The sequence below is a fragment of the Sinocyclocheilus grahami genome, unplaced genomic scaffold (genome assembly GCF_001515645.1).
Source record: "Sinocyclocheilus grahami isolate Dianchi unplaced genomic scaffold, SAMN03320097.WGS_v1.1 scaffold75.1, whole genome shotgun sequence".
Classification (NCBI taxonomy): Eukaryota; Metazoa; Chordata; class Actinopteri; order Cypriniformes; family Cyprinidae; genus Sinocyclocheilus; species Sinocyclocheilus grahami.
The window spans coordinates 790,628-799,594 of record NW_015505254.1 but is presented as its reverse complement, the minus strand read 5'-3'; the positions used below and the strand labels follow the sequence as shown (position 1 = coordinate 799,594).

The 8,967-nt window shown below is 40.1% G+C and overlaps 1 pseudogene; it reads left to right on the top strand.

Annotated features, from left to right (window-relative positions):
• Positions 1-7,819: 7,819 nt before the first annotated feature.
• LOC107585857 (macrophage-expressed gene 1 protein-like) overlaps positions 7,820-8,967 on the top strand; it is a 19,826-nt pseudogene continuing 18,678 nt past the window's right edge.

Genomic DNA, 8,967 nt, shown 5'->3' with positions numbered 1-8,967 from the left:
TTTTCTCACTGTCTGACTGTTAAAGCAAAGTATATGTAATGACCCATAATGAATTTACTTCCAAGATCTTTTATTAATAAAACAAATGGAAGTGATTTGGCAAGTCAACAACAATGTTACAAATAACCAACAGGAAATGAAAAGTGCCTGTAGCAGCATACTTGCAGCAAATTAATACAGACTTGAGCATATTCTGAAACACTGACAAAAGAATAGTCTTCCAACCAACATAATCCTGTTGTGTGCATAATGAGCAATATAATCCTTCAAACAAAAAACAAACATTTTGTTGTACCAAAATCACAAAAAGCTTTCATACAAAAATATAGAATTCTGTACCAGCAGCTCTCATAGAAAAATAATGCTTGTGGACTTCAGCATATTTTGAACAACTAACTAGTAACCATACAAAGATCCTATTACTTACAAATAAATAATAAAGAGTCTAAGACTTATGACTTCAAACAAAATCCTGTGAATAGGTTTGTATAGTGAGTGGAGACGGGAGGTCAGAACAAACTGAAGTTAAAGGGTTGGTTGACTGGTTTTGTTCTAGGCTTGATTGTGTTTATGGGGTGCAGTCTAACATGTGTTCATGCGTCGTTATTTAAAAAACGCATTATTTTTCACATAATTTACCTTTATTCTACACCACTCTGTCCCTTCTCTGATAAACACGCTGATCATTTCCTGCTTTTATGAAGCCCCTCCCTCAAAAATACGCAATGGGCTCTGATTGGTTAGCTAGTCCAGTGTGTTGTGATTGGCTAAACCGGCTCTGGTGCATGTCTAAATGTCCCACTCCTCACCTCAGCGGCATGTGTTCCGGTTGTATTGTAAACAATGGCGTAGTCTATTGCTTATCAATTTGAGCCCAATTGAGACGCAGAGGATATTAGTGAAGAGGATCATGCGGAACCTGTGCAAGCACGGCTCTTAATGGTATTTTTGTTTGTTGTTGTCTCATACTTTTAGATACGTTGTTATTTGTGAATGCTACTGCTTCTGTTAGCTTTTAATATAGGTTTTATCCTGATTAAAGCTTTAATACAGTATGGCAACTGGCAAAAAGCAGCGCAGCATGGCCTCGCCCCCTTTGTTGTGTGTTCCCGGGGGCGGGGTTTATCAGGGTTTGTGACATCACAAACCCGGGAAGTAACTCGTAGTTCCTACGAGCTGTTTTTGTAGGCATTAAACTGCCATCATTTTAAAAAGAAGATATCTCCGTTTGCATTCAACTTCGTAACGTTGCAGATATTGCAAGTTCTGAACCACTAACAAAATAATAGTCTTCTAAACAGCATCCTCCTGTGTTTAATAAGCAATATAATCCTTCAGACAAAAAAAACAAAACTTTTTGCACAGTGGCCTCCATAATCCTTAAATGGAAGACGTTTGGGACGACCAGAACCCTTCCTAGAGCTGGCCGTCCGGCCAAACTGAGCTATCGGGGGAGAAGAGCCTTGGTGAGAGAGGTAAAGAAGAACTGGGCCGAAGGTTTATCTTCCAACAAGACAATGACCCTAAGCACACCGCTAAAATAACGAAGGAGTGGCTTCACAACAACTCTGTGACTGTTCTTGAATGGCCCAGCCAGAGCCCTGACTTAAACCCAATTGAGCATCTCTGGAGAGACCTAAAAATGGCTGTCCACCAACGTTTACTATCCAACCTGACAGAACTGGAGAGGCTCTGCAAGGAGGAATGGCAGAGGATCCTCAAATCCAGGTGTGAAAAACTTGTTGCCTCTTTCCCAAAAAGACTCATGGCTGTATTCGATCAAAAGGGTGCTTCTACTAAATACTGAGCAAAGGGTCTGAATACTTAGGACCATGTGATATTTCAGTTTTTCTTTTTTAATAAATCTGCAAAAATGTCAACAATTCTGTGTTTTTCTGTCAATATGGGGTGCTGTGTGTACATTAATGAGGAAAAAAAATTAACTTAAATGATTTTAACAAATGGCTGCAATATAACAAAGAGTGAAAAATGTAAGGGGGTCTGAATACTTTCCGTACCCACTGTATATTTTTTTTTTTGCTGTTGTGTATACCATAAACATAAACAGCATTTATACCACAAAGATCTTGGGCCCTAATGAATAGGCCACAATAAAAATAGCTAGTGGGTGTGCTAATGTGTAAGTTCTTGTGTAAGAACACGAGCTGGTCTACATGTTCAGATGCAAGTGTGCTCCGCTGCGCAGTTACAATATCTCCTGCCGTAGAAAAGACTCTCTCTGCAGAGACACTGGTGTCAGGGATACACAAGTATCTCTTGACCAACCTGGAAATCAGAGGAAACATCATCTGATTTTTACTCCACCAGCTAAGAGAGTCTTCAGAGAGAGGGAGTGATGGAGCACTACAGTACTTGGTCACTTCCTCTTCAGCTCTGGCATGGGTAGACATGGGCCACTGTTGGACTCTAGCATCAGTAAAGGTCTGTCCCAGCAGATTCTCTAGCAGAGAAGATGATGATTATCTTCTTTTGTATGAAGGACTTTGGTGTTGCTCCTCAGTGGTCGGTATCTTCTGGGGAATCTTCTTCCCTCAATGCGTTGTGCTCTTTGTTTTTTTACTCCTGTTCTACTCTCTCTTGCTGTAGGTAAACACAATGAGAAGAACAGGTAAACACCAAAACCAAACATTTTTAAATCAATATTTTCAATCCAAACCATATATGAACAAAATTATTAAAGGGGTCATATGATGTGATTTCAATTTTTCCTTTCTCTTTGGAGTGTTACAAGCTGTTGGTACATAAAAAAGATCTGTAAAGCTGCAAAGACTAAAGTCTCAAATCCAAAGAGATATTCTTTATAAAAGTTAAGAGTCAACCACGCCTACCTAAAACGGCTCGTTCTAACACGCCCCCACATGTCTACGTCATGATGTGGGAAGATTTGCATAACGCCGCCCAAATGTTCACGCAAAGAAAGAAAGCGGAACTTTTATTCTCGCTGTAGTATTGTTGTTGCTGCCACCACCATGTCGTGAAGGTGCTGTGTGTTTCGTTGTGAAAGCGAAACTACTTTGATTGGCCTTCCAAAAGAGGACGATATCCACTTTGTCATTCCTGGAGCTGATCCGTGCTGGTCGCTGAGGAAATACATCAACTTCGCGCTGTGGATCGCCAGATTGGCTTTCACCGTGGACGAAGCGGAGTCCAGCCCGGGGTCGTCACATGTGGTTGCCGCAAGCCTGCCGGCCGCTCCTTCGTCGAATCCGCCGGTGTTCTGACAAATAATGCTACCTATCAGATTATGCTACCAACACTGTATTTATCCTACTGTAAGGGTAGGTTTAGGGTTGGGGTAGGTGTACATGTTAATAAAGCCTCACACCTTATTAATATCATGCTGGAAGCAAAATCTGATATGTAGCACTTTTCGCTATCGAATTATGCTACCATCTGTTTTAATGGGAGGTAGCAAAATCTGACAGGGTAGCACAAATCGTAAGAACACCAGCCGCGCCGCTCACTCTAACCCGCCGTGTGTGAAGCTGCGTTTCGTTGTGAAAGCGAAACTACTTTGTTTGGCCTTCCAAAAGAGGACACAACTAGAAATCAGTGGTTAAGTTGTATTTACAACACTGTTCCAGAACAGTTCAACCCAAATATTACGATGTGTCCAGTGCATTTTATGAAGGACTGTTTCCTGATCCTGGTAGAGTAGACTACAATGCCGGCTGTTCTGTTCACAGAATGTAAGTACGTTTTTTTATATTTAAAGAATTTGCCACTGACGATTCAAATGCAAGTTTTGAGCAGTGTAGAGTAGCATTTGTAGTTTGTCATTTCTACGATCACAAATGCAGACATGGTTTTGTTTTCGCGATGCGATGCAACGCGTAAAAAGACAGTATGAGTCATTATAATCCGTAATTATGTCCCCACTGGATGCAACAAGTGCCTTGTTTATAATGGGTTTAAATGTTTTTGTCTCGTCGCTCCGGCCGGGACAAGGCATCACAATATGGCAAGGGGCTTAACATTTCCGTCACACGCTTGAGGTATTCGGCCAATAACAACACACTGGATAGCTGGCCAATCAGAGCACACCTCGCTTTTCAGAATGATGAGCTTTGTAAAAATCAACAGGCAGAATTACCTCTAGTGATGCAGCCTCAGCAACCACTCTTCCGTATGTCTTCACTCTCTCCTCCTCAGAAAGAAAAGACAGGCCCTTAAATCGTGGGTCCAGAGCAGAGGCTGTGAAAAGAGTGTTTTTCTCTTGCTCACTAATGTATCTCTTGCTGAAGTCCCCATTGATGGCCTGCTTTGTCTCCCAGACCATTGATGACTCTCCAAATACTGTCCTTAGTGTCCTGGATGAGTTGAGCTCGCAAAGGAGCTATCACACAGATGGTGGGGCTGCTCTCTTCTGACATGAGAGTAGTTGCATCGTTCATTGGCTTTAGGGCCTTGATAATATCCTCTGCATTTGAGATGTCTGTTTCACTGAATGTGCAGATGTCAGACTCTCCTCTCCTTACCTGAGGAGACAGTAAGGTGGCGCAGACTGCTGGCTGTTGCTCCAGTAACCTGTCAATCATCTCGTACGCACCATTCCACCTGGTGCTTACGTCGGTAGGCTGCCTCGTCACAGACCAAGCAGCTTCTGCTTCTCTTCAAGCTGGTGTTTTGCAATGGTACTATGGTGGAAAAATATAGTAACATGTCTCACCCTCCCCAGTAGCCTTGACACAGTGGGCAACTTGAGCGTCCGCTGTCAGGCCAGGTTTAGAGTGTGGGCATAACACTTCACATGTGGGAATTTACCCAGTTCAGCAGCAACAGCCATATTGGATGCGTTATCAGTAATTAAAACTACATCTTTTTCAGTGATCTGCCATTCCTCTGCTACATTCTTTAACAGCTCAGCCATATTTGCACCTGTGTGGCTCTCATTTACTGCTCTTGTTTGGAGTACATGAGACACTAGCTGCCACTCATCGGTGATAAAAATGTGCAGTTACGGTGACATAAGATTCTGTGGAAATGGATGTCCACGCATCACATGTTACAGCTAATCCTACACGCTTTCTGCAGTGATTCCATGACTTCAATTTTGGTCTCATTGTAGGGTGTGGGGATCGCTGTGTCAGTAAAATATATTTGAGATAGGACATTGTATCTTGGCTCCAAAATGTGCAACATAGCGTGAAAGCCCTGGTTCTCGGCGACTGAATACGGATGCAAATCCTTGGCAATAAAAGTTGCGATTGAGTTTGTAATTTGCTTTGCTCTTTTCGAGTTGTGTGGAAGCTTTGACATTGCTTGCTCGATGGTCCTCTGGTTAGCAGCAGCAACTACCGGTACACCCAAGTGTTTTTCTTCCTCCTCTGGGTGGAAACGTGTAATATGGTTTCTCATATTTGTTGTGTTTCCAAAATATTTTAGCTTGGCTTGACACAACTTGCATATAGTGTGGCTCTTGTCCACGGTCTTTCCCCCTTCAACTTCATAGAAGCCAAAGTGCTTCCATACGCTAGCTTTTAACACAGACAGTGCCGGTCTGTAATCTTATAATAAACAAATAATCTTCCATTTATTTGTTTGATACATAATATGGTTCTTCACCTTATTAGTCGCAGAAAAGCAATGGTTTATCTTGCCATAAGATAAGGTAACTGCCATAGCAACACCCAACTTTAATAACATGCTTTAATAACATGCCAACTTTATTCCTTTATCATTCATGGTATTAATTTAGCAGTTGTTGATTACTCTCTTGTTTATCTTTTTTTTGTGAATAAAACAAATTTTATTTCACTACTGTCTTTCTTGTGTTGATAATACAGATAATAAGAGGCTCTACAAGTTAGCAATATATAGGTTACATGAGTTCTAAATGACTGAACAGCCACTGTTGGGAGTGTTCTCATAGGTTAAAGTCCTTGACTGGTGCCCCAAACTAAGGGAGGGAGGGGGAAGTGGTCATCTGATGTACTCATAACCACACACACATTAAGTGACACGTGAACCAAAATCATCAAAAAAGCATCATCGGTGATGTGAGTACCCATCACTACATTATTTTGCCTCTCTGGGTGAGCAAAAGTAAAATCACTACACTGGCCGCCCCTATGAAAATATCCTGGCTCTGCCACTGCTAAACCAACAGGAAGTTTTAGTACTTTAACTTTAATTTTTCAATTACTTTTTGTTCTTAGTTAATTCATTATTTCAATGTTGGAGTGCAAATTTAGTCAAGTGCAGGTATGTAGTTCATTGCCTGTACCTTTACTGAAAGTGGAGAGTGGTTTGTTAATGAAGTACAGAACAGATATATTGCACTGTAGGCAATTTTTTACAAATTTACAGAACTAAACAAATATCATCTGATCTCTGAGAGTTGCGCAATGTGCAGTATGACTTTGGACATTCCCAACAAAATGAAACTAGAAAGTTACTTGTATACTCTGGGCTAAATTAATGAAAACTGTTGAAATGTTACTTTCCTTTCTTAAATGTGTTGCAATATTTTTGGATTCAAGTTGCACAGTGAAAATGAATTTTCATAGTTTCTAGAGCTCTAGTTAAGTACTAGTTTTCCTCAAAGGATGAGTAGTCACAACTGTTTTGGAACAAAATCCATTTAAACAAATGAGCACAGACCTTTTTTGGGCTTGTTTATATTTTTTTACATTTTAAAATCAGTGTTTTAGGTTAACTATGTTTGAGTCAGCATTAAGAAATAGCCTAAACCCACATTTAAATAGAAAAGACAACACCTATGTTGAGAAAACTGCTGAAAAATAGCTTATGTCAGGGGTGGTAAATCAGTTGCAGGGATAACAAGGATTTTATTGAGATTCAAAACAAACAGGAATGAAGCCACGGTCCAAGATGGTAATCTGGAGAGATTCCAATCAGGTCCGGGGAAGAGAAAGTCAGCTCAACAGCAGGTATCTAGGAAAAGGCAGTTTTCAGAGCAAATGGCCACAAGTAACAGTCCACGAGCAACGAGACAGTCCAGCTCTCCAAATAATTCCAGGGGCCAGAGAATGGCAATTGTGGGAGGGAGAGGGACTCCAGGGAGGGAGCAGGGAACGCTGGGCAGCGAGGGGAAGGAGGCAGACAGAAGGGAGTCCAGCAGCCAGGGGGGCTGGAGAGGGCAGAGGGGAAGGGAAAAAACGAAAACAAAATGGCTGGAGCTAAAACTAGGAACTAGATAGAACTGGGCTAGATCAAAAGAAAAACCCTAATATCAAAAGTAAAATAAAAGCAAAGGAAACTAGGCTAGGCTAGGCTAGGCTAGGCTAGACAGGAACCAGGATAACCGCCAAGAGCAACAAAACCCAGGTTAACTCAGCAGAGCAGAGATTTCGATTTGGCACAAGACAGAAAACAAGCAAGGAATATTAGGGTGACTAATGATCAGAAACAGGTGTTATCCCTAACGAGATAAGGTAACAAGAGTGGCGGGGTAACAATCGACAATAGAGCACATGGCAAACATAATTAACCAACTGACAGCCATGTGCTCCAGACAGACCAGGACACAACATAAACAAACCCAGATCACACCGGTGCCATGACAGCTTATCTCTTAATAGCTGATCTCAAACCATTGTTGGTTTAAGATGTTCTTTTTTTCTATATAAAAGTTTATTCTAGATAAAAACATTCTATATAAAAAACAACATTTTAAAATAATCTTACGCACAGTTTCTTTCATTTAAGAAATTACTGACTAAGCTTGTACAATTGTGTCTTAGCCTGAATGAGAAAATACAAATTTCCAAGGCCACACCTCCTGTGAGAAAGATATTTAAGGCTAAAATTTGTGAGGGGGAAAGCATTCTAGATCATGGAGTCATTATACACTTTCCTGATGCTCTTTGTTGCTGTCTGCAAGTCTAATGCGCTCATCCGACCCAGTAATGGCCTTCGTGAATGTCGCATGAACTCAAGTTTAACAGCACTACACTGTAAAAAGTAATGAGTTGAACTTACTTGGAAAACCTGTGGAAACTGATTGCCTCAAATTTCTCAAGCAAATTAGTTTATAATTTTTGAGTTAATGAAACTTACTGTAACTTTGTATTGGTAACTTGTGTATATGTATAGGTTACCAGAAAACTTGAGTGTTGCTAACGCAATTTGACAAGTTCAGCCAACTTAGAGATGTAAGTTAAGCTTAGTGCACAGAACTCAAACAAAACAGTTCTCTTAACAAGTCTGCTTTGTTCACATTACTAGACAAATGTGTGGAAACAGATTGCCTTAAATTTCTCAAGTAAGCTGTACTCAAAACTTAAAGTTGTTAATACAAAGACAGAAAACAGATTGTTAGCACAACAATAGGGCATTTATTTGTTTAAAACAATGTTACTTCAAGTCATTATTTTTTAGGCATGCTATCAAATCAACAATTTAACACTGTAAGAAAAATTGCACATACTGCACTCAGGAAATAAATAGAAAAAAAACAAACATCAACATCCCTTTTATGACACCTTGTAAATCTAGATTTATCATTTTCTAAATCAATAATGATAAATCATGAACAATTACACTGAAAAATGCTCCATCACGCCACAAATACATCTTTCTACATCAGAAGATTTTTCAGAGATTGCATTCTAGGTTCAGCCATTGAATGAAATCAAAGGTGTCCTTCAGTACTGGAGGATACTATAATTTCATAGCATAAATCCAAGTCCAAAGAGCAGGCATATCTTGGGGAGGATTTTCCAGATCATCCAATACAATTGTACCTTCCAAAATGATTGCAGTAGACATGGCATTAAATGCAGTGAGTTAGGCATGGCTCTAGAGTCCTCAGCTCAGGGATCATGGTCAATAGGCCGACTGACATCTCTTCTTCATCATAGTCCTAGAAACAAAAATACAATATGACAAAAATATGTAATTACATTTTAAGAGTACATATTCAGGTTAAACATTTGCAAACAAATTAATATCTGTGTATTATGTTTAGATATAAAGGCCTTT